Source organism: Talpa occidentalis, unplaced genomic scaffold (genome assembly GCF_014898055.3).
Source record: "Talpa occidentalis isolate TD23 unplaced genomic scaffold, MPIMG_talOcc4v2.1 talOcc4.10, whole genome shotgun sequence".
NCBI lineage: Eukaryota > Metazoa > Chordata > Mammalia > Eulipotyphla > Talpidae > Talpa > Talpa occidentalis.
The window spans coordinates 83,667,702-83,694,343 of NW_023600993.1; the positions used below are offsets into that span (position 1 = coordinate 83,667,702).

General features: G+C 44.6%; 1 protein-coding gene across 2 annotated transcripts in view; it reads right to left on the reverse strand.

Moving 5' to 3' along the window:
• Nucleotides 1-26,642, reverse strand: part of CTNNBL1 (catenin beta like 1) — a 289,982-nt gene that overhangs the window by 228,923 nt on the left and 34,417 nt on the right. The window contains exon 2 of one of the 2 annotated variants that reach the window (XM_054696621.1): nucleotides 14,301-14,388. The gene's annotated coding sequence lies outside the window, so the exon portion shown is untranslated. Of the gene's footprint in view, nucleotides 1-14,300; nucleotides 14,407-26,642 lie in introns of both variants that reach the window. The other variant, XM_054696619.1, reaches the window with a different exon arrangement.

Sequence of the window (26,642 nt, forward strand, 5' to 3'; positions counted from 1 at the left end):
CCCCTTGTTTTGATCCTACTCCCTCCATTCCCCTCCCCCCACCCCCCCCAAGTGTGTCTCTGGTTTATAGTTGCTTGTTGCTTTTTACTTTATTATAATTAGTCTAGAAGATGTGGTACATATACACAATGGAATATTACTGCAGAGGTGCTTTTTACAGCTCTCTGTGGCTCAAAGTCCCTTTTCTACCCTTAAACATCCATTTATCACCCCAACCACAGCCCCAAGAAGCAATGGGTTTTACTATGCACACATCCTCCCCAGCCTCTCCACCATGACACCTCTGCTGCTCCCTAGCTACCCTGCCTTGCCAACATGCCAAGTGCTCTCTCTATGTGCTTTCCCATCTCAGGAACTTTGGCTCCACTGTTCCCTTTGCCAGACATATTTCCCTCTGTTCCCTCCCCTTCCAAGGCATCTTAGATTTCTTCCCTGCCCAGTCTAAGTCTCCAGTTATTCTCAATCATTGAAGCATGTTTATTTTCTTCATAGCTCTCAGCATTGTACACAACTCTGTATTAATTTATTGGTTTGACTCATGTCTGTCTCTCTCAAGACTGTAAGCTCCACAAGGAACCTTATCTCTGGTACCTTCTACAAGATTTTCCACACAGCAGATACTCAGTAAATATCTATTGAAAGGAAGGAAGCAGGAGCAAGAGGGAGGGAGGGAGGAGGGAGAAAGGGGAAGAGGGAGGAAAGGAGGGGAAGAAGGCTAGAAAAGAGAGAAGGAGAGAGGGAGAAAGGGAGAGAGATAGGGAGCGAGGGAAGATGGGAAGGAGGAAAGAGTCCATAAGACCTCTTCATGCCATTTTACAGATCTAAAGAGGCTTAACTAAGTGAAATCCTTTGTTCAAATACTGACAGCCACACCCCTAGGAATCTGTGATATAAACCCGGACCTAACAGACCCAAGACTGCTCTTGCATCTAGATTACCAATGGTGAAAAATGACACTGACGATATAAAATATTATCAGCTGGGTAGCAAATGCCCATGCGCCCAGCCTATAGATTTTTTTTTAAAAGATTTATTTATTTATTTATACAAGCACTGGGGACAGTCAGAAGCGCGGGAGGGTGAAAGAATTCACTAGAGTCAGAGTGGGGAGCAGAACAGGCAGACTGATGAAATACACTGCTGAGGGGAACAGCGGGTACGGCAGGAGAGGTCTGTCGCGCCATGTGGGACCCTTTCCGGAGGCCAGGGATTGAACCGGCACTGCAGAGGCTGCAGGCAGCTTTGCAGCCCAGCACTCAACCGCTGCGCCACCAGGGGAGGCCCCAGTCTATAGCTTAAATGACAGAACATTATGGAGACCTTTAACATCCCCTGAATTTTCCAACTGGATCCCATCCCTCTTCCCCTACCTCCCAGCAGTAATCACTATTCCAATTTGGTTATTTAGCATTTTCATGTATGTGTTAATACTTCTCACTCTAGTGTGTATGCTCAAACAGCACTGTTTCACATGTTTTTAGACTTTATATAAACAGCATCATCCTCTGTGTATCTTTCTGCAACCTACCTCTTGTTCACTCACTGTTTTATTGAGATTTTATCCCAGCAGCTCTATTTCATTCATTTTCACTGCTGTATATTCGTCCTCAGTATGAATAATCCATGATTTATTTATTCATTCTCCGTTCCAGTGGATATTAAGGTTGTTCCTGTTTTATGTAACTTGTAAACCTTCCTTCAAAAAAAAATTCAGGGAGTTCAACATAAAAATCAGACAAAAGTAGAAATTCTTTGTTTGAGCTAAGGTCAGGTCTGCCCCAAAGGCCTACAATGGGGTTCTGCTGCCAGGAGGGCTACAAATATTCCTGGGGCCTACCTTCCCCTTGGTGGTGGGCAACATGCAGGAGAGGGGACAGGAGCAGGTAGGACAGAGGAAAAGAGGCTCACATCACCTCAGATTTGAGTCTGTGGATTCAGAAGAGGGCCAGACATTCTTTGTTGAGTCTTTTCTGGCTAGGTTCAACCCTAGCTACACACACACACACACACACACACACACACACACTCCCCTTCTCCTAGAAACCTTTCCTGGCTGCCCCAGCCTGAGGGTATCTCTCTTCCACAGCTCATCTCCATCTGGAACTCAGGGAAGTAAAAGAGGAGACTTATTTGAATGTTTTTTGCTGGTAAGTTGAGGCAGATGTCACTGCCTTGGCCTGAGTTCTCACCGAGCAGCTTACTACACTGCTCCAGGTCCAAACCAAACACCCCTTCACTGCCCCAAACCCACTGCTCTTCCCTATCCTCTGAGAGGCCAGGATTGGCCCCGCTCCGTATCCCATCCCCAGCACTACTCCATGCCCCATGACCAAGGTGCCAGCATGTCCTGGCATCTTTGTTTTTAACCACTCTCGTCCACCACATTAGTCCAATCACCATCCTTTTTCTCATAGATGACCATAAAGATCTCCTTTTTGGTCTCCCTTCTTCCATTCACGCACTCTGATAATCCATTTTCCAAACATCAAAGACCTCTTTGAAGAAACAAAACAGATGGTCTTGCTGCTCTGCTAAACCCTCAGAATAACTCCCTCTTATGAGACCAAAGCATCTTGTGGCCTGAGGTCCTGTGTGCTTTGGGCTCTGCTCATCATGGTTGTAATTTAACGTTTCTTTGCATGATTCTCGGATTACTCTCTGTCTTCCCTTCTAGAATGTGAGCTCCATGAGGGCAGAGGCTCTGCCTTGTTCTCTGTTTTCTCCTCAGCGTTCAGTTCAGCATTGGGCTCAAAAATACTTTACTGGATAAAGGAGTGGCTAGGGTTACAGTAACTATTGGCAGAGGCTCACCCCTGGGAGCTCACAGAGACTGGGGAGAGAGAACCACCATGTTAGGGTATTGATAGGATGGGAGGAAGGAGGGGAGAGGCATCAGAGGGAGGCACTGGCACGAGCTATGACATGATGGAAAACCTTAGGCTTTCAGTAGAAATAAAGTTTGAATCCCAACTGAGTGATCCTAGAAAAAGTAACTTCATTTTTCTGAACTATAAAATTAAGACTCTCAGAGTTGTCTGTTCCAGTGCTTCCCAAACTATCTGTGGTGAAAAATCGGATTTTCTTTTTCCAATCTGTTGTGGACTTTTTGTGGTCTGTACCTTGACCATACACTTGGATATTGCAGCAATATCAAATGGACATAAAACTTTCTAAGGTCCTCCCTGGTGGCGCAGCGGTTGAGCGCTGGGTTGCGAAGCTGCCCGCGGCCTCTGCAGCGCCGGTTTGATCCCCAGCTGCTCCCCGGCCACCGGAGGAGGGTCCCACATGGCGCGCAGACCTCTCCTGCCGCCTGCCGCTCCCCTCAGCAGTGTACTTCGGTCCTTCTGCCTGCTCTGCTCCCCGCTCTGGCTCTGGTGAATTCTCTCACCATCCCGTGCTTCTGACTGTACCCAGTGCTTGTATAAATAATAAATAAATAAATAAATAAATCTTTAAAAAAAAAAAACTTTCTAAACACCTACTCTCACTATCTACGTGCTTACTTACATCACAGTAGGAACAAATGTTTGTAGGTGAACACTGACCTACAATATGAGCAGCACTGTGTAGTCTGTACTTGTTGCCTCCAGTTCCTCTCCTCCCAGCTCTTTCTTCTTAAAATAATTTATTCAGAAATTATTTCAAACTTGCCTGAATCATACAAAGTAATGCACATCCCCTTAACCAAAATCCCCCAATTGTTAATAATACACCATATTGCTGCATTTCTATGTACACAATACTCTTTTTCAGAATTATCTGAGATTCAAATAATATGTGTGTGTTACTTGCTAGTTGGTGTTATTGCCAGGTCCTCTCAACAGACAGAACTAGGAAATATGTATGCAGTGTATGTATGTACAGATTTATGTACACAGACCACCTACCTACCTATAGCTATGTACACAACTATCTCTATAACCACCAGTTCATATCAATACCTCCAATTCTAATCTAACACCTCAAGTTTCTTCCTAAATTGACATACCTGACTCCCATCATCCCCAATATATTTGCTTGTCTGTGCAATCCCCCTATATGTAAACAATGTCCCAGTCACGCTGACCCTGCAGGTGACACTGCTGCCTTCTTCGCCTCCGGCAATGTTATTGCCTCCATGAGAAAGGAAGGAAAGATAAGGGAGAAAAGGGGAAGGAGGGAAAGAGGAAAGAATAGGAAGAGGAAAAAGAAGAGGAAGAACCATCCATTCTCTTGAGTTTGCTCTAATCAAGCTCAATCCCCTACCATTCCTCCAAAGTGGAATTGGTCAAAGTCACCAATAACTTCAAGCTGCAAATCCAATGGTTAATTCTCAGTTTGTATCTTATTTGCCCTAATAGCAGTAATCGATCAGTTGATTATGCTCTTCTGGAAACACTGCCTAAATTTGGCTTTACCTGGTTTTCCTTCCACCTCATTGGCTGCTGTTTCTCTATGCCTTTTGCTGGACCCTCCTCAAGTCCCAACTTATACAGTTTGGGGGACCCCGAGCTTAATCCTTGATCCCCTTCTCTTCTTCATCTACTTTCACTGACTTGGTGATCTCAACCAATTTCATGACTTCAGTATTAGCTATGCCCTGATGTCTCGCAAGTGATGCCTCCACCAAGATCTCCAGATCTCTGTATTTATTTCCTGGGGCAAAAAACAGAGAGATTGAATATAAGTATTTAGATATAAAGATGATGGAAGGGTTAAAAATTAAAAGGACAGTCCAAGAGGTAGCCTAGAAACTGGTAACTGTAGAAAGCAATTCTCAACCTGCTGGTGGGAGGAAAACGACTGTATACACAGAGCCTAGGACAGTGCCTGACCCATAGGGGGAACTCAATAAATATTTGAATGAAAGGTTTTCAGTTTTTTCATCTGTAAAATTGAAACACCTCCCTAATATAATGAGGATCTCATGAGTTAACAAAGGGAAAGGGTGCTTAATAAATGTCTCCTCCCAATGTAGGTTTGCTGCCAACTCAAAGATTCTTTTTCTATAAAGAGTTAAGTCTACTGTGAGCTAGGTACCCTTGGAGTTGCTACTGTCCTTCTAGTGGTAAATTCTGGAATTACAGGCATAGTGCCCTAGAGGTAGGAACCTGTTGCTAGGGACCAAGCCTAGTAAATACCTTCTAAAGCTAGCAAGCATAGCCCCAGAACTCCTGAGCAAGGCTCCCATAAACAGAGCACCACCAAGTGTCTCAGAGACCTCTCTAACATCCCCAGACCCACATTTACCTGCTACAGGTTCCCACTATCCCTAGGAGTGGTGTCTGTTCATTCCTGGGTCTGGTGTTTAATTCGTCTCACTGCCTGCCTTTGCCTTCATTATCCTCTCCCTGCTATGGAGGGGCTAGTTAAAGTGTCGGGAGCAATGTCATTTACAGCCTCTTGTTGCTAAGCAACGGACCCAGGTGAGCCCTTGAACTTCTTTCTTAGCAGCTGAAATGTATCTGGTGGAGTGATGGGGGCCCCGTTTGAACTATTTCATCACCTGGGACAAGCTGCCAGCCTGGCAGCCCTGTCCCTCTTGTGACCTGGAGAGGACTGACCCAGGCCTCTGGGCCCTCTTGTTCTCGGTCTTTCCTAATTAACCAGGGCTGCTCAGGGCCTCCTGGGTGTCCGGCCCCAAAGTATACAATCCCTGCAGAAATGAATCAGACCTGTCCTGCCTTGAGGGCCTTCTTGTCTCAGTGCAGAGAGAATGTGAGAGAGAGGAGGAGAGAGAGAAACTCCCAAATAGGTCACTACAATCTGAAGTGGGGCCTCACATGAGGGAGCCAGATTCATTCTCTCTGCCAAGGATGCTCTGGAGATGGTAACTCTGTACTGATTCTTGAGGTTAACGAGGGCTGGCCTGGGACAGAGGAAGGCAGAGGGCTTCCCAGCGGAGGACACAGGCTATGCAAATACCTAGAAGTAGGAAAAGCCCTGGCTTCTTTGGGAGGAACAGTGGGTGGGTCTGGAGTTTGGATTCCAGCACTAGCTCTGTGGCTGACTATTTCATGTGGTCTTTGGTCCTCTTCAGGCCTCAGTTTACAATGGGATGGAGAGGGCAGGGACTGGATGGAATCAGAGTTTAACAAAATAGTACACATGTGTGACTGCGTATGCATTAAATTTGGGGGTATTTTAGAATGAAATCTTTTTATTTGGATAGTTTCAAATTTACATTAAAGAGTGTTAGAAAACTAAACAACCAGTACATCAAGCAAGTGATGTGACATATTCCTTTAAAATGCTTTTAAGTTTTTACAAGCAAGTTATTTTCATGAAAAATAAACTAATAGTGCAGGAGGTATCTAAAGGGTGATCCGGGAATGCCCAAGATTTCAGATACACTAAAGCAGTCTTTAAAAGCTAGTTCTGCTCTGTTAGCCACAAGGACTAATGTTGCCCAGTGCTCTCTATCACTTTTAAGTCACAAACCCCTCTGGCTCCTAGGTGAGATTATCATCTTTGCTTCACAGATGGGTCACAGAGGCTGGGTGTGAGGTGGGGGTAGTTACTCAGCAAGTTTGTGGAGTGAGTTGCTGGGCTTGGGGTGGTGCTCTCCCCGCTGCCACACTGATAGCACTCATGGTCTCCCCAGAGATGACCTCAGCCTAGTGTAAACTCAATTTTCACTTTAAGCGTCCAGGAACACATCAGCAAAGTCAGCCAGATGGAGACAGCCTGCCACAGATGTCCACTGGTGGTGGACATCTCTCTGGACCTTAGTTTTGCTATGAGTACAAATGGAGAGTGCCCTTGAGATTGGGTGAGGGTCAGGATGTTTTCCAGCTACATGTCCTTGGAGCTGGAGTTTCTAAGAGCCCCCAGATGTCCTGGAAACTAGGAGAAGAAAAGGAGGAGGCAGTTGCAACCTCTCAGGCCTCACTGCTGTGCAAATTGTTCTGAACTGCAAGGTGCCCAGAGTCCCAAAAAAGATGCTTCCCAGCATTGCCTTAGCCAAGATCCCTCCATATTTCTGAAGGATCTGGCTTGTTTGGGCCTGATCTATGGGGTCTTCTGAGGACACCCTGTCCTCCCTGCTGCCAGATAATAGGGGCCTGCCTGATAGGGAAGCCAACCATCCAGTTTGACTGGACTGAGGTACTCCTGGGTCATGAGATTTTAAGTTTTAAGTGAGGGTGGCCCCAGGCAAACTGGGATGCTGCTGCTTCCTATGGGGCCTTATTTTCATCTCTTCTTGGAGTACTCACAACAACCAGAAGTGCGGGCTCACTGTGATTATTACTGTCCCAATTTCCAGATGAAAAGAGCAGAGGCTCAGGTGGGAGCCTCTGACAGAGCCATGGCTGCTAGTGGTGGAACTGACCTTCAAATCCAGGTCTGCAGATGTCAAACCTCTTGGTGATTTAAGAGTTTCAGCAGTGAACATACTTGGGTGAGCAGAGAGAGGAGGCAGATTACTTGGAGTCACTAACAAGGCTCTCTGGGGTTTTCAGTGTCCAAAATATCATTGCCATCTTTTCCAGGAAGGTCAGAGACCTGAGCTATGGAGCCAACCCCATCCCTAACCTGCTGGGTAACCTTGAACTAACCACTTGCCTTTCAATTTTTACTAACCAGTAAAAACAGAAATTACCTTAAGTCCCCTGTAAGACTATAAAACTGAAAAAGAGGATGTGAGGCTATTAGGTTGAATTATGTTGCCATTTTACAGATGAGGGAAACTGAGGCCACAGAAAAATGTGACTAAGTCTAGTAATTGCACTTGTACTTGTCTGTGGTAATGAAAATGTGGTCAAAACTCAAAAAGCAGTAGAGTCAACTTAAAGAGAGAGACATAGAGATAGCTAGTTGATGGATGGATAAAGAGAAAGAGAAAGAGAGGGAAGGGGGGGAATGTGCACACAAGAGTTAGCAACTGACCTTATTTGGTTTCTGGATCCAGTTAATCCTGAAGTCCACCTGGCCTTCTTAGTGATTAAGTCAATAAATTCCTTTCTTAAGTCAATTTGAGATGTGTTTTTCTCACAGTCCAAAGAATCCTAAGTAATTTGCACCAGTTCTTGTATCCTTCCATTTAGGGATCTGGGAGTATGTGTATTGGGTAATTAATTCATTCATCCATTCAACATTTATTAGCACCCACTATGTAAGCAGGTACTGTGTAAGGGGCGACACAGTATTAAGTAAAATACACTGGGGAGTAGGGTGCTCAAAAGACTCACAATACAGTTGGGGTGGCAGATCCAAAAGTAAATTAGTGCACTGACATGTGATGGAAGTCTGCAGAGAAAGACCTGTGCCAAAGAGGCAGAGGGTGAGGTGCATCCGGGTGGCCCCAAACATGTAGGCAAAGAGAGGGATACAATTGTCTGTCCCTTGGGATGATGGGGAAGTGTTAAGGCCTGGAAGAGGGTGAGAGAGGCAGCAGGAAGAGGAAGCATCTGTGTGTGGTGCTGCAGTCAATTTATATATGGATTACTGCCTGCTCGGATACTTAGCTCTTGGTAGGACCTGGGGGTTTTCAAGATGAGTAAGACGTGATCCCTCCCAGGCTGCTAGGGGAGCCAGAAACCACAAATAAGGGCACTGGGATATTTTAGAGGCTAGAGAAAAGTCCGTGAGATACTGAGGGGGCTAACAGAGGGACGGATGTCAGACAAAAGTTCTTATAAAAATCTATCTACGGGGCCTCCCCGGTGGCGCAGCAGTTGAGCACTGGGTTGCAAAGCTGCCCACAGACTCTGCAGAGCCGGTTCGATTGCCAGCCGCAGGGCGAGGGTCCCACATGGCTCACACACCTCTCCTACCGCACACCTCCTGCCGCACAGCTCTCCTGCCACACACCTCTCCTGCTGCCCGCTGCTCCCCTCAGCAGTGTACTTCAGTCCTTCTGCCTGTTCTGTTCTCCACTCTGGCTCTGGTGAATTCTCTCACCCCTCCCGCACTTCTGACTGTACCCAGTGCTTGTATTAATAAATAAATTAATCTTTAAAAAAATCTATCTAAGCTGGGTCTTTTAAATAAAGATGGGGTGAGCAGGGATGGGAGGTGTATTTAGGGGTGGGGGTGACACAGGCAAAAAGCTGTGAAACACCAGTCACATTTGGGCATGAGTAACCACAGGCTGACAGGCTGTGTGCAAATCACACCCTACTGCAGCTGCATGTGGGTCTCCTCAAAGCAGATCCTGAGACAAGGATTTGGGTGTAAGTCATATCTCTGGGAGGTGATCCTAGCACAGTGGGGGAATGGAATGTGAGACAGGGAAGGGGAGGAATCCAACACAGGTCATGTTTGTGAGCAGGAAAGTGCTCTAGGAACCAGAGCTAAATCCTGCTGGGGACCTTCTCCACAGTGTGCAGAACAGGGGTCATAACTGTTCCCTGAGGAGCGAGGGGGCTAGCACACTCCCCTCCTTGACCCTGAGGTTTTAACATCCTGCCTGCCCCTGCTGTCTCAGGAAGCTCCAGCAGGCCCAAGGATGCCCTGGGGTGAGACATGTCCAGGGTATGTCTATAGGTGACCCCTGGAGCAGATTAAATATGGGGCAGGCCATCAAGAGCACCTGTCTCTACCTCTCTCCATGTGTGTACTTAGTCTCTCTGTGCCTTGGCTTTCTGGCCTGTAAAATGGGACTGATTAGGGTATCTCCTGCATAGGAATCATAAGATATGAAATGCTTAGCACAGGGTCTTGGAAATGGCTCCAAACTGGAGCCAGGCACTCCTTGTAGATATTGTGGGTTTGCTTCTTAATCACTGAAAATCACCCGTTTTTCTGTTTCCCAGTGCATGTAAAAGTTACATTTAGCAGACCATAGTCTACCAAGCACTGAATATCATTATATCTAAAAACAATGTACATACCTTAACATGACACAGACAGAGGTGAACACATGCTGTTGGGAAAATGGTACCCACACACTGGCTCCACACTGGGCTGCCACAAACATACAATTTGTAAAAAATGCACTATTTGAGAGGTGCAATAAAACAAGCCAGGCCTGTATAATTTTTAGGGAACTATGAATAATGGCATGGCTGGGATGGAGGGTGGGAGCACCAGGGGCTACAAGAAATGCATAACGATGAGTAGGGAAGCAGAGAAGAGACAGAAGGGTCTTAACTGTCAGGCAGGTGACAAAATCTGAAGCAGAACTAAAGAGGGGACTGAGCAGACTTGGGGGCAGATGAGAGGAGGGATTTTGGGATAGCCTCTTGAATGCACCTGGGCCAAGCTTCATTCTCCAAGAAGGTCTCCATGATCTCTCTGTAACAAGCACTCTCCTGGGAGTTAGTTACTGACCCTGAAAAGAGCCCTTGGTACAGTCAGGGAGATAATATTTGCGCAAAAATAATGACAAGTTGGGTAAATGGCATCAGAACAGTCATCAGAAAGAGACACGGGGAGCCATGTCTTGGGGGAAGGCAGTTTGGGGAAGGGCAGCATCACTTCTGGGGAGGAGTGGTTGAGATGCTTCCTGGATGACAGAGGGTGAGATATTTAGAATCTGGGCCTTACAAGAAGGAGAGAGATATGGACAGGTGAAGTGAGGGAAGGTCCAGCCTAATTAAGGGTAGAGAGGTGAGAATTTACAGGGAGCGCTGAAGGAGAGGCAAGTGGGCAAGTGTGACTGAAGCTCTGAAATGCGGGACCTTACTGTGTCACCCTCTTTGAAACAGAGTATCTTGGCATGTCCGATTCAAGGCTATATTTGAGTTAAAAATCTGATAGCACGGGCCTCTCTGGTGGCACAAGGGGTTAAGATGCAACCTATGAAGCAACGCACAGCCACTGCAGCAAGAGTTCGATCCCCAGCCAGGGAGCCACCCACATGGCACAGCAGACCTCTCCTGACTCGCCCACTGCTCCCCTCAGCACTGTACTTCGGTCAAGCTGCCTGTTCTGTTCCCCACTCTGTCTCTGGTGAATCCTCTCCCCCACACACACACCGCTGGCCTGTACCCCAGTTCTTCTATGCATAAATAAATAAATCTTTTAAAAAATCTGATAGCACATGGCTTTGGTGAGGCGGTGGAGAATCAGGCCCTCATCCCTCCAAATGTCAGCAGTATGTACTGGGAAAAGCCTTAAGAGGGGGTTCCCCAGAAATAGACGGATTCCCAGGCACATGATTTATTAAGGAAGTACTGCCCAGGAAGGCTGGGAAAGGGCTGGGGGAAACACGACACAGGGGTGGGGAAGCCAAGCAAGAAATGCATATTGGTCACTTGATGCTAAAACACATTTCCCCAAACTTAGACTCTGAAGCCATTAGCACTATCTCAAGGTTTCTGTGGGTCAGGAATCCAAGTGTGGCTTAGCTGAGTGGTCTGACTCAGGGTCTCTAAAGAGGATACAGTCAAGGTGTTGGCCAGTTGCAGTCATATCAAGACTCAGCAGAGGGAGTGTCCACTGCTAACATCTTGTGTTGACTGATTAAGGCCTCACTGGCTGCTGCCCAGTCATCAGCTCCCTGCCACATGGACCACTCTACAGGGCTACTTATGACATGGCAGCTTGCATCCCCGAGGGTGAGAGATCTGAGAGAGAGAGTACTTGGAAGTGATGTGACATCACAACCCACACACAAGGGTATGAATACCAGGAGGTGAGCACCTTGGGACCATCCTCGAGGCTGTTAACCATAGCAAGATTTCAGGCAGAGTTCCAGTCGCAGCCTGGCCCCACGGGGCACACTGGAGTATAAACCACACATCACAGTTTATCCAGGCTCAAGTTAAGGGAACTGGGCTTTCAACCCCCTAGACCAATTGACCAGTCCCATATGGGACTTAGCAGCCAGGCATTTCACTTGTTGTATGGGCAAGGAAGCTCTAGTGGCCTAAGGACAGGCCTCTGAAGGTGGCCGCAGATGTGATCTATTAGAAAAAGAGCATATAGAAATTGGGAAACACACACCAAACCAGACATCGAAGAACAAGGCAGAGACCCAATAGTGTCTCCCACAAATATAAAGAATGTCTATTTCCGGTAGCTATCGATGTCACTTCTAGGGATTTCTCCTATACAAACACTGAAAAAAAACCTACACATTCATTAATGTAGGGCCTGATTAAGTAAATTATGGTCCATCTACACATTGGATTATTACACAGCTGTGAAAGAACTAATGGAAAAGATTTCCCAGATTCATCGTTAAGTGAAAAACATCAGAGTATAAATGCTGACTGTGTTGGAGAAAAAGGAGTTATCTGTATGTATTTCTACTCATACTCACCAAGGGATGGAAGTTTTCAGGTATGACAATAAATTTTTTTCTATTTTTCAAATTTTTTTTTAAATTAAGGAAACATTGGTTTACAATACTGTATATGATTTAGGGAAACAGGTTCATACCTCCTCAGAGGTACGTCATTATACTATACCCGCCACCAAGGCACCCATAGTCCTTTACCCTAGACAAATGGCTCCCCTCCTGTCTTTGTTCCCTTCTCTTATCTCCTCCTCTAGTAGCCTCAATTCTGCAGTCCTATTTCTAGGGTTTGTTTTTGTCTACTTTTGTCAGCTCGTTTGTTTTGTTTTCCCTATATTCCACATAAGAGTGACATTCTCCATTTCCATCCATGTTGTCACAAATGGCAAGAGTTAACCTTTTTTATAACTGAGTAGTATTCCATTATATATACACACCACATATTCTTAATCCACTCCTCTGTTGTTTCCATAACTTGGCTATTACATTTGTTAATAATTATTTAACTGTGTGTATATATTACTTTTGCAATAATTTTAAAACTAGTTTCAAAAAAAGAAACTGAACCTGGATGTGCAAGTTCCTGAAGCTACATGCATCTTTCTGATTCAGTTACTTCGTCCTGATACTCTGAGGACCCAGCAGAAAGTTTCTCACCCAGCTGGGTTGTCACTAGAAATATTTTGGGTTTTTTTCAGTGAGATTGTACTGTCTGTCCAATTTGTTTCTGCCTTGTGTTTTATAATTTACTCTGAAGATGAGATTGTATTTCACATTTCACTCTAAAATTTTTATAATCACCTTTAGCCAAAAGCATTAAAAATCTTATTTTGACAGTTGTGTAAGTTACCAGTCTGTTTTTGTCTTGCCCCATCCTCCCCACAGCTACTTTCAGAGCTCTAAGGAGCAAATCCAATCCCAGAAAGTGACCATTGAGGAAACAGGTGCTATCATTCAGATAAGAAAAGATGACTTAGAATCTCACCTTCTAACCAGTTACCATGCTGTCCATCTGCCTACTTAAGTTTGGTGAAAACTACAGACCCTCGTCCATCTCGGTTCCATCCTCCAGTTTGACTCTAACAAGCACAAAGGATATCTAGATATAAGCCCCCCACCCCTAAATCCAGGCTCTATCCTCCTAATAAAGCAACCAAATATGCATTCATGTCCAGGTGAGCATGATGGTTTTTCATGCCTTCCTAATTAGCTGAGGTTTATAGGTATATCAGTCATAGTCCAGTCACAGAAACAGAAACTATTCTAGATATTTCAATCAGAGAGGAAATGAATGTATGAAATTTATAACAAAGGTGCTAGGGTAGGAGAGCAGAGCAACAAAATAGGGAAGGGGGAGATGCTCAGGTATACAGAGGCTGTTACCACTCTGAGCTGAGCCCAGAGGCTTAAAGCTGAGTAGCTACAGTTGCTGCCACTGCCACTGGGCAGGAGCCATCCCTGTGGTCACTACTGGAACCACCAACAGAGCTGGAATTCATATTTAACTAAAGTATCTATTGCTGTACTACTATGTTTAATATTCTACCAAGGCCTCCCATTGGCAGAACCCACTGGCCCCAGCTGAAAAGTGCATCTGGAAAATGTAGTTTGTAGGCTTCTAGCCTCACTTAAGAGAACAGATAAGGGTGAGGAGGGGAGCTGCCAGCAAATAAACAGCCCACAAGGCCTCCTCTGTCATCAAAGCAAATAACAGAACATCCCCTTTGACAATATCAAACAGATGTGAATGAATTTGTGTTAGTTATAGCACCCAGGTAGGAACCAGACAAATCTTTGGGATGGACAAGCCCTTAAGATCAGAGTTTTCTGAAACTTAAGAAGCAATAAACTCTTTCCATAGATATGACTGCTGCCCATGTCCCAGAGAGCAGTTCTAGTTTGGCCTAGAGCAGTTCTAGGCCAAAGAGGAAACCAGTAACACACACATCCAGGCCCCTTTCTGTAACTGGCCATTCTTCCACACAGCTCTCTTGACAGCCACTAAAGGGGCTTCATACAGCCATCTGATTCTTAATTCACAAGAGTCTTAATTTATAAAGGTCTTAATTTATAGAGGTGACTGAGCAATGACACGGGGAGGCTAACGCTATTGAAAGAAGTACATATTACTTACAGTTCTTGAGAGAAGGCTGCATGCCGCACCACAGCAAAAAGGGCCACATGAGGAAGCAGCAGGTTTGGTCAGGAGGCAAGAGGAAGAACTAGAAAAAGATGACAGCCTTTATTGGGGTTACCACAGGAAAGGAAAAGCAGGGCAGAATAGGGCTGGTAGGTTGGATTAATTCCAGTGTGCTTTGGGGCAAAAGGGGCTCTTTCTAGGTGTCTGGTATTCAACCCTGGGTTCATTCAGCACATGGGAAATATTGCCTTGCTGTGTGAGAGTCAGATAAAGGTGATGCAGAGTATGGACTCCTGACAGCAGGGGAGATATAAACAATTTTGGCTGTTCAGTTTGGTCCTGTGGCTGATGGATGCCCAATGGACAGAGAATCTAAGAAAAAAGTTAGAATAACCCAATAGAAAATCAGTGATCTTGTCTTGTTCTCACGTATTCACCCAGTTTACAGATGGCAGAGGAGAAAAGAGCTCTCCGCAGCATTACACTGTGTTTGAATTGAAATGAGGGATTGGATCACCTCTTTTCTCTCAGCTCAAGCCTCTTCCCCTGATTCCTTCAGGCTGGTTAAGTATTGGGAAGTATCTACAAGGTTCCATGTATCTTTCCCGCGTGTTTTTTGTCCTGTGCTCTCCAGTCAGCACCAAAACTCCCTCCCTGTCACCTTTCTTGCCCCCACCCAAACTAGCCAAGCCCCACAGGGCAGCAGATGAGGAAATCAACTCTCCAGGAGGGGGTTCAGTATCAGCAGGGCCCCATCTCAGGAACATGAGACCAAACACACAGACAAACTGCCCAGTCCCAGTGTGTTCTCACCCAGCAGGCCTCAGCTCTGATGACCCTTCCTTAGAGAGGCTGTCCTCCACCACTTCATAGGAGTCACTTCCCTGCAGACAGTGTCCCTCCTAGCACCTCGGTTTGTAACAGTATATACTGGATGGTTTGTTTATCTCCCCCACTTGGCTGTTAGCCTCCTGAAAATAGGGCCATGTTTGTCTGATTTCAACTTCAGAAAAGGGACTCAATAAATGAATGTTGAATGAATGAATGAATGAATGAATGAATGAGTTAATAAACGTGAACGAGGCTCAAGGAGGAGAAATTACTTGCCGAGGGTCCCTGCTGCCTAAGGGGCAAAGATAGATTCTGGGCTATTGCTCCAGCCCCTCTCTCAGCAGGAGTTCAGGCACCACTGAGGGGATTCAACCTGGGTTGTGGGGTGAGGGAGGGCTTCTTTCCACACAACCACACTCCCTCACCGCTGACTGGTGTCTCCCACCTCTATAAAATGGGAAGGCCAGGAGTGCTCCCCACCACAAGGGTTCCCTGGAGAGCGTCCTCCCCAGCCCCGCCCCTCCCCGCAGCAGGCCCGGGAGGGAGAGCCCGCGCCCACCGCCTCCGCGAGGCCTCTGCAATCTGCAGCCCGACCTCAATTAGCCCGGTGCCTACGCGCGCCAATTACCGCGTCAATCACGGCGCTGGCGGCAGCGTTGGAGAGAAAGGGAGGGGAGAAAGCCTGGCTGGAGCAGCCCCGCATACCGTGCACCGGCTAAAACCGGTCCAGGCTCCTGGGGGAGAAATTTGTGAGACCCCATCCCTTCCTCACCCACTTCAGAGCTCTGGCGACTGGACTCAGCCCTGATGAAGAATCGCAGGACCTCCTCCTCCTCCCAACTGTCTCCCACCTCCCCAGGCCCCACGCTAAGCTCAACCTCAGTTTCCCCATCCTGTAGACCGCAAGCTCCTGAAACAGAGCCGGAGTCTTGCCTGTCTCGCACACCCAAAACACTCAATAGTGAATACATGGTGACATAAATAAAAGCAAATATGTTATCTGGGAGTCAAAATAATACCACAGGAGACAGTTGTGAGGATAAAGCAAGATGTCTGGAGAAGCACGGAGAATTGGCACAACGCAAGTACTGGAGGATGCTGTTATGGGCTCTATCTATTTATTCAGACATCTGATAACACCATTTCAGTGCCAGGTTCTGGGCAGGATGCTTATGCACAGGAGCTCACAATCTGCTAGTTTTGACTAGATTGTTCAAGTTTGTTTTCTTCACATGATGCCTCATTTTCCAAGCCCCAAAGCTTTTTTGACCTTGAAAAATATGAGGTGTGGAGGCACAAGTGGGACAGAAGGATGAGGCAGTTGGGCAAAAGGGCACACAGAAGATAAGCTGTCTCCCAGTCCTATCCTTCAAGAATTTCCTACTCCACAAAGCAGAGATGACTGCAGGGCATAAGTAGTCCCCCTTTTTTGGTCTCCCCAGCACAATTCTCAGCTTTCCTTCTGGTGCCTTTGGAGAACCATTTCCCTCCCCAACTCTGCTTGTGGAGGAGTTGAAGTGACCTTACTGGTCCAGCCATGCATGACTCAAACTGGTCACCATAGTCCCCTATTGGCCTAGACAACAGGCAATAAGGGTATAAGGTCTGGGCCCCAACAAAGCCAACCAAAGACTGCTGCAGAGACCCAGAGAGAGAGACGTCGTCAGCTAGGGTTGCTGAAAGGGGGACTTGAGTCTGGGGATGCTAGCGGCCATTTTATCAGCTATAGAGAGACCTTCTTGCATAAAGGAGTCCATGCCTTTATAGGGAGAAAAACAGACATTGTTTGAGCCCCTGATTCTAAGGGTTACATGAGCCAACAACCTGAAGTCAGGTTGGGTTACAGGTACACACTGCCCAGATGCAACCAATGATCTTTGTTTTGCCACAATTTTTGCAATGGGAATGTCTATTAAAATGACCAAATATGGAGCGATGCTTTTAAAAGTACACAGGTACAAAGGTGATGTCCATTGACTTGTCTTCTGTTCGTGGGCCTTAGATCATTTCTACAAGGATACATGTTGCTTTTGTGATATGAAAAAAACCCCAGCAACTATTATAAAAACAGATAATTTACCTTTGATATTGGAACATAATAATGAGTGAAAGAAGCCAGACCCAGGCATTCATATTGTGTGATTCCATTCATATAAAGCTCAAGAACAGGTAAACTGTGTCTATGGTAATAGAGGTCAGAAGACCTAGGGAGGATGTGGCCTGGGAGGATCATGAAGGAGACTACCAGAATCATGGACACATTCTCTCTTTTCATCTGGGTAGTAGTTACACAGGTGTATACATATGCAAAAAGTTACTGAGCTATATGCTTAAAGATTTATTTTACTGTGCATGTATTTTATATATATACGAATGTACATTATATCTCAATAAAAATTATTAAATAGAAAAATCACATGTATCCATATCTATAGGCACCTTCTGGCTCTGTAAATCCCTTCACTTATTCTACAATCTGACTCTCATTTCATAGGGAAAGTAAAATCTTTTCTTCATTTGGATTCTGAAATACAAGAACTTTATGGAACAAATAAAAGACTAAAATATTAGAGACAATATTGTGGAAGGCACCAACTCTTTCCTATCACCACCTCTGGAAAGCCATTCTCCCCGACTGAGCCCTCCAAATATTCTCATGGCCCCCAACGTTCTATCTCACAGTAGATGTGAATCAGAGTCTGGTAGATTCAACAGAACTGCATCCTCTTAGAACAAAGAACAGTCTGGCATTTGGAACAGAAAAGCCTTGCTTTCCCAGCAACTTTGCAAAAGTGATTTCTACTATTAATGGGTGGAACCTTCTCCTGGATTGATCCCCCTTTTCACAGGACTAATTATAGATTTATTAATATTTATAGGCCTCTCGTCACAGCCCATAGCTCTTGTTTGAGGACATTAAGCCTTATCTCACTACCTCCAGGAAGGGGCATTTGAAGCCAGCTCTAATTGGGTGACCCGCAATCAAGATAGAAGGGAAAAAATGACAATAGCTCGCCTGTTGCCATATATTCAAACACGGTCCGCCCAGCTTAATGATTATCTTTAGAATTAATAATCTTGCTAGCCTACGTTTGAGCCCTAATAGTGGGAAATTGTATTAAATACTTTGCTAAGAGCAATCAGCTTTTTGATAAGGCTAATGGACCTGCCCCTAGCTGTTTCTCATCTCTGTGCTCTGTTTCCCTTCCCCAGCAGAAGGCCACTTTGTCCATATTACTTGTCATCTAAAATCAGCATCACCTGGTGCTGTTTCCTGATGGGGCTCCCCCTGCCTCTCTCACCCCATCCAATCCATCTTAGGAGCTTCGGTGAGATTTATCTTTGGAAGATGAAGCTCTAGCTCTGACACAGCCCTACTCTACAGGGGCTACAGTGTGAGTGGTATAAGGGAACATCCAGTCCTCCATGACCCAGCCCCATCTGCTTCATACTTTGTTCTCTTCAAGAACCCAAATCCCTAGCTACATTGAACAATGACTTCTCTGATGCCAGGACACACCCCTGATGTTAGAAAACTACATAGGTTTGGGATTTGGACACTCTAGAGTTAGAGCCGAATGCTATCACTCTCTAGTGTTTGATTTTGTCCAAAATGCTCAGCTGCTTTGAGTCTCAGTGTCTCACCTGCGACAGAGATTGAGCTTACTGGGGGCACAGGATGTAGGGGCCTGTGATTCAGATGTGCAGGAACTGGGGTACCTCTTCCATGTAGAAGGGTCGAGTAGTGTGGCAAAGAGCACCAGAACCCCAAGAATAGTTGCCCCACGTCACCAGGACAGAAATTAGGTGCTGCCGACAGGCACCAGGCAGGCTGCTGCTATCACCAGCGAGCCCCCTGACAGCTGCTCCAGCTGTCTCCTGTCAGAGAGAACACACATCTGAGACCAGACTGATGAGCTCGTCTCCAGACAGGCAACTGCGGAGGGAAAGGGAGGAGGGAGGTGGGGGGGCTAGTCCAGTGCACATTCTGCCCATCTCACCCATGCCACCCAACAAGAAGCTCTTAATCACCAGAAAGCCCAGGAGGGACTTTCTCGGGCTTCTCTGACCTTGTCAGTACATGCACAAATATGCCCTTAAACAGGTTTGAGAGTCCAGCTAAGCATCATATAATAAATCCGTACATGTGCACGGACATCAACATGCACAGTCGTGCCAATGCATCTGCATTGGCATATAAGTATTGTGCAAGCTTATATGCACACATATAAGTATGTGCCCATGCACATACACATTCACACCCATTCTCAAACAGAAAAGCTTCTCTCAGTGCACAAAGATACTCATTCGTGTTTTGATTGCTATACTTCATGAACATGAACGTGTGTGTCCATGTTCACACATGTACACATGGGGTCTAAATCTGGATTCTTTTAAAAGCAGACTCTCAGACAGCAATTTAGGTGTCAGTGTTGACTTAGATTGCAAGAAGTACAATGAGGAAGACAGGAAACAGGAAGGTGTCTTCATGAGTGTGACCTATTCTTGGGGCCCAATCCTACTAAACATTTTCTGAGAGACTATGAGGAACACACTTTGTGCCAAGAAAGAATAAGGACACTGTGCGGGAGGTGTCTCAAAACTCTATAAAGTCATCGGATGAGAACTACCCTGGGTATAACTCTCGTGCACTTTCAGGCTGGGCACACTCAGGAAATTCTCTTAAAGGGAGACACAGTTCCCCATAATCATATGTGGTAAGTGTCCACAGGGGACCTCAAAGTAGACCAGGAATATGAGTGGGACATTGAAAGTATCTACTGCACAGAGGCCATACTTCCCATTACTTGTGCCCTCAAAAACATGTAAAAGGGTGGGTAAAAAATATGTAAAATACTATATACGTTGATTCTAAGAGGCACATTTTAAACATGGTAACATACCTGAAATTGGCATATGCCTTACAATTGAAATAAGCAGTGACTTATTTCTTTATTTTTAGTTTTTAGTATATAAAATGATGGTACATGTTGTCATTGATAGTGTCTTGGGCTTATATATGATATCCAGTAAGTCCTCACTTCTATAACAACATCAATAGATCCCTGGAAACTGCAACTTTAAGGGAAAAGAGGTATATAGATCCTCAGTCTTCAAATAATGTCATTTTATTCATCTTCAGCTGTAATAAATTTCCTTACTCCTCAATGTCATAATGAAACAAAGTTGAACAAAACTGCATCTATGTGCTGCCATGGACCTAGACTGTCTCTTTAAATATACTCAAGAAACTGGGGACAGCATGGGAGGGACAGTAACTTTTATCATAGCTTTATTAACATATAATTTACTTGCCATAAAAATTCACCTTTCAATAGTATGCAGTCAGAGTTTTTAGTATATTACAAAGTTGTATGACCATCACTACTATCTAATTCCGGACTATTTTCTAATTTTGAAATAGCCACTCCAGCTCTTTTGATTCCTGTTTGCAAGTTATATTATTTTCATATTTTTACCAGCAGAGTACAATTATGCTTGCCATTGTTTCGGTCTGTATGTCTTCTGTCTTTTTGCCCCTCTATCCCTCCAATATTGTCTTCACTTGTGTAAAATAGATAATTTCTAGTATGCCATTTTGATTCTCTTGTTGCATCTTTTATTGTATATTTTTTGGTTATCTTTTAGTTGTTTCCCTGATGATTACAATTAACATCTTAAAATAATCTAGTTTGGATCAATACCAACTTAATTTCCACAATATACAAAAATGTTACTCCAATATAGCTCCATTTCCTACTTCCCTATTTGTACTATCACTGTCCTAGAAATTACATCTTTCTACATTATAAGCCCATCAACACAGTTTTATAATTATTGCTTTAATAAGTAGTCTTTTAAATCAGATAGGAAAAGAAAAATATTACAAACAAAATTACATTTGTGTCATATATTTACCTATATACTTAAAGAATATTTGCTCTTTATTTTTATACTTTCTTTATACAGATGCAGTTCCTATCTCATGCCTTTTCATTTCAGCCTAAAAAGACTCCCATTATATTTTTTGTGAAGCATGTCTACTAGTGACAAATTCTCTAATTAAAAAATAAATCTCGGAATATCTTAATTTCTCTTCCATTTTTTTGGAGGATAGCTTTGCTGCATAAAAAACTTTGGAAATCAGTTCCCCCCCTCCATGGTTTGTTGTTTTTGCTGTTGTTTGTTTACTTAGTGACTTTGCTGGATTAATTCTATGAAGTCTATATTCTTTGTCATATGCGGTCCTTGAAGTCTCAGCTCCATTAGTTTGGCAGTCAGCTAAAGTTAAAGATTTTCTTAAATGTCCTGAACTGACAAATCTCACAGCCATTACCAAGGGAATTTAGTGGAATTTAAAACACAGCCTTAGCCTTTGCTTCCTGCTTACACAGAGCCCTAGGTTAGCCAGAGGTGAAAGATTATGACCTTCTCATGATTTTCCTAAACATGCACATGCATGTGGCCATCTAAAAACAAAAGTACATGAAAACACACATATATCTGTGACACACATGTTCATGCTTGCAGGGAACGACAATCAACTCTGTTCAGAAAGCGCTCCCCAGCTCTAGTTGCAATGTGGAATCCAGAGCAGAGATGGGAAGTAGAGAAACGAGGCTGGGCATCATCCAGCAATAGTGATGGTGTGGCCTGGACTAGGTCCAGGGGAAGCTACACATGTTCACAGCCAATTACCCCTGTGAACCCCATGTGTATACAGGCCCAGGCACATGCACATGTAGATACATGATCCACTTTTCTGATATGCACGCGTCTGACTCAGAGGAGCTGGGGGACTGGTTGTGAGCCATAGGGAACTTTGTGAAAAGGACAAGATTCTGGAGGGGTGGCTATGAGGGAAGTGTGGTTTTCTGGGCCTGATACCCCAAAAGTCCACCAGCCTCCACTCTTTCAGACTGGATCTACAACCCACATTCTACCCAGGGCAAAGCAAATCCTATCCTGGTCCTCCTCCCTGGCCTCCCAGTTGTGGCCAGGCCTACAGCTTTAACAACTGCCAAGGCCCTTGTTGGTCCTCCTGGTTTGTTATCAGATCTGCCTGTGTCACCCTAGGTCACTTCCCTTCCCTTAAACAATTTCTACAGAAGAGAGTTATGTTTTCTTTCTTGATTCATTCCACCCTGAGTTCATCTCATCTTCAGCTCTAGACCACTCCAGTGAGGGAATACATGGACAGACCCAGTTACAGACAGACTAGATCATCTTGAGCCCCTCAAATCCCAATTCCAAAGATCACAGCTATCCTAAATCCAAGGTACCACAGCTCTAGATTTTTTAAAAATACAATTTCTTTTTCTTATGAATTATTTTAAAGATCTAAAGAATACTATCATGAAGATCAATATACTCACTCCCCAATTTTAACTGACATCAAAATTATGCCTGACTTGCTTCAATTCTTACCTTTTATTTATTTTTTATTTATTTATTCAGTGAATGAATGTATTCATCCACTCAGAGGTTGATGAGCCTTTAGGTTGTTTGTAGATTTTTGCTATTGTGGGCAGAACAGTTATGAGCATTCTTGTCATGTCTTCTGCTATGTATGTGCAAGGGTTTCTCTTGGGATAAATACCTAGGAGTGGAATTGCTGAATATTCAGCTTCCTGAGATACTGCCAAACTGTTTTCCCAAGTAGTTGTATCAATTTGCACTCTACCAGCAGTGTCTGAGAGGTCTTGGAGATCTGCATCCTCTGCTATCCTCACATAATGGAATGCTTTCCAGAACTCAAAATGAATGAACAGTAGCAAAAGGCAACAATAAGGGTGACTCTTCGCAACACAATAGTAAGTGAAAGGATACGTAAAGCATGTCACTCTTTTTAAAACTCTATATAAACAAGTTACACATACAAATAAGTATATATACACACATTAGTAGCTATTACCTTTAAAAAAAATGTTACAATCTAAGACCCTGGTACACAGGACTCCCTAACTCCTTTCTCTCTCTCTCTGCAGCCCAAGGGAAATGTTCTCAGGCAAGCAATAGAGTATGTAGCCTTCGCACTGGAGTTTTTTTTATTTTAAATGTTTATGAATGAATCAACACTGGTGGTGAGTTTTTTACATTTTCATAAATGGTATGAAATATACATAGCCTTCTGCAATTTGCTTTTTTCCCCCACTCCTCATTATAGCTTTGAGGTTTTTCCATGTGGTTAATTAACATTAGCATGTGGTTAATGTTCATTACCTTTATTTTTTATTTAATTTTAGGGTTACATTTTTGCTCTTCCATATGTGTACATGTTCCACTTACCCTCCACTAAATCACCCATACCAATACTCCCTTATGCCTTTCTCCTTCATCTTCTCCAGTCTGCCCCGGTTCCCTCTGGTAACCATTAAATTCTTTTACTGATCCTCAACCTACTAAAGATAGAGCTTCCATATGATCCAGCAATTCCACTCCTAGGTATTTACCCAAAGGACACAGAAACATTAATTCCAAAGAGCACCTGCACCCCTGTGTTTATAGCAGCACAATTTACAATAGTTAGGCTTTGGAAACAACCCAAATGCCCAAAAATAGATGACTGGATCAAGAAGATGTGGTACATATACACCATGGAATATTACTCAGCATTCAAAAAAGATAAACACATGCAATTTGCAGCACCATGGATGGAGCTGGAAGGCATCATGCTCAGCGAAATAAGCCAGAAAGAAAAAGGAAAATACCGGATGGTCTCACTCATAACAGGAATCTAGAAAACCTAAATAAGGGACCAGGAAAAAGAATAACTATAAGAAAGAAAAAAATCAAAATCAACAAACAACTATGAACCAGAAACACACTTTGGGGGGGGTGTGGAGGGGAAGGGAGGGATAGGGGTCAAAATCAGGGGGTTGCAATTGTATGGGGAATATAAAAATAATAAAAAAAATTTTTCAAAAAAAATTCTTTTACTGAGCCCAATATTTATTTCTGCTGTATTCTGCCTGTGTGTAATTTTTGGTTATTCATTATCCAAAAATGAGTGAGGCCATTCAATATCTTTCATTTTCTGACTATTTCATTTAACATAATCATCTCAAAGTCCATTCGTTTTGTACTATTTCATCCTTTTTTGTGGCTGTATAGTATTCTGTTGAGTATATAGTCCACAATTCCTTTATACATTCATCTGTAGAAAGGCAGTTAGGTTGATAATTAACTTAACTTGGTAATTATGGACAGTGCGGCTATTGAAGTTCATCACTTTTTAACTTGTATGTTCAATATACTAATTTGTCCCACTATATCCATCCTCCTATAGAGGGGATTAATTCAGAATTTTGAAATTTTTTTTTTTTTAAGATTTATTTTTTATTTATTTATACAAGCATTGGGTACAGTCAGAAGCGCGGGAGGGTGAGAGAATTCACCAGACTCAGAGCGGGGAGCAGAGCAGGCAGAAGGACCGAGGTACACAGCTGAGGGGAGCAGCGGGTGGCAGGAGAGGTCTGCACGCCATGTGGGACCCTCCTCCGGTGGTCGGGGAGCAGCCAGGGATCGAACAGGTGCTGCTGAGGCTGCGGGCAGCTTCGCAACCCAGCGCTCAACCGCTGCGCCACCAGGGAGGCCCCAGAATTTTGAAATTCTTTTTGAATTAATTTGTAATTTTGAGATTCCAAGATGCTGAAATTGCATCATGCCAATATTTCAACATAGTTAATATACTTTTAAAATATAAACCTAATTTTTTTAAATATTTATTTATTTATACAAGCACTGGGTACAGTCAGAAGTGCGGGAGGGTGAGAGGATTCACCAGAGCCAGAGTGGGGAACAGAACAGGCAGAGTGATGAAATACACTGCTGAGGGGAGCAGCGGGCACGGCAGGAGAGGTCTGCACGCCATGTGGGACCCTTGCTGGAGGCTGGGGATTGAACCGGTGCTGCAGAGGCTGAGGCTGCAGGCAGCTTTGCAGCCCAGCGCTCAACTGCTGCACCACCAGGGAGGCCCATAAACCTAATTTCTTAATGATTCCACTCTCATTGTCTAGATAGTGTCCTCCTGCTCTTGAGTTTGCAAAGTCACAGCTCTGAGGGAGAGAGGAAGGACTTGGGGCACAGACAACAGAAGTGGGAGAGAGGTCAGCTAGGCTTCAGGAAGAGGAGTCAGAAGGAACCAAGAGCCTTTAAAGTGGCAACTCTGAGAAAGGGGCGGAGGGCGGTGACAGAAGCCACATCTGGATAAGATGACCCGAGAGCAGCAGGGAACCAGGTCCCCTTCTAGGCTAAGACTCAGAAGAAAATTCTGGGTCCACAAGCCTGAAATAGTCTCACACAGGCCCCATGAAGGCTGGGGCAGTGCAGGAGCTTCAGGGAGACTCATTAGACCCAGACAGCAGCATACCATGGTTTCCAGCAATAGAAGGGCAGTATGTCTTGATAAGTAGACAGCTGAGGGTCAACTGTCCTTTCCCATGACTTATATGGAATGTCCCCAGAATGTCACCTAACCCCATGAAAGAGGGGAGCCAAATCCACCTAGCTTTCTCTTGCCCTGACAGAACAGGGCATCCAAATGGGCACTGCATATAGAAAAGCAAAGAACACTCTACGGCTTATATATCTGGGTGTGGGTGGGTGTTCCTGCACTAACCGTTGAGGAACATGGGTTTCTAGGATTTAAGCCTTTCAGGTTCTAAGATTCAAGCTCCCCAAACCTCCAGATTCAAGGGAAATTTAGAAGGAAGGAAAGTTTACCAGGTAGTGTTCATTTTCCTGACTCTCCCAGACACCTCTGGGACAACTGAAGAATAAAAACACTTTGGAAAGACTCCTTGTACCCAGAATCTTTGAGATCTACAAGGTAGCAGCCCAGTGAGTCAAAACTGTAGCACCAGCCCTTGCAGAGTCCCTAGTCCACTGTAACAGAGGGAAACAGGTTTAGAAAGGGCTTGATTTGCCCTGATCACACAGCACCACAGAATTCACACACATCTTGCTCCTTACTGACTGCCTTCTTTCCACCTTCTGTCTGTGCAGTTCAGGACTATAGCCTAGGGTGGGCCTGGAATGGGATCCCCAGTGCCTGTGCCATGATAGCCAGCTCCCCCAGCCCCAGGCCTTTCACTGCTGAAGGTTGCCATCCATTTTTCACACAGCTCATTTGTCTGCAAACCATGAAGAAAGATCATTCCTGTCTCTCTGCCTCAGCTGCCACCCTGATATATAGCCTTCATCACAGCCCCCTTCCCCAAAGAGCACCTCCCTTCTCCCCCAATCCCCCAACACTGGGGGGTAGTGGTAGGGGTTGGAGTGATATTGAGCCAGCTACTTTGTGGGTGCACTTTCAGAGACTGTTGCAATGATATCCCTGCCTTGTCTTTGTGGAGGAAAAGCAGTGTAGACATTACTGATCATTGCTGTGTGGCCTCGGGCAATTCATGTCACCTCTCTGTATAACTCCCCCCACCTCACCTCCAGAAGCCACACTAGGTCTGTTTTAAAGCTCTTACTTCACCTGATCTTTCCAGCATCTCG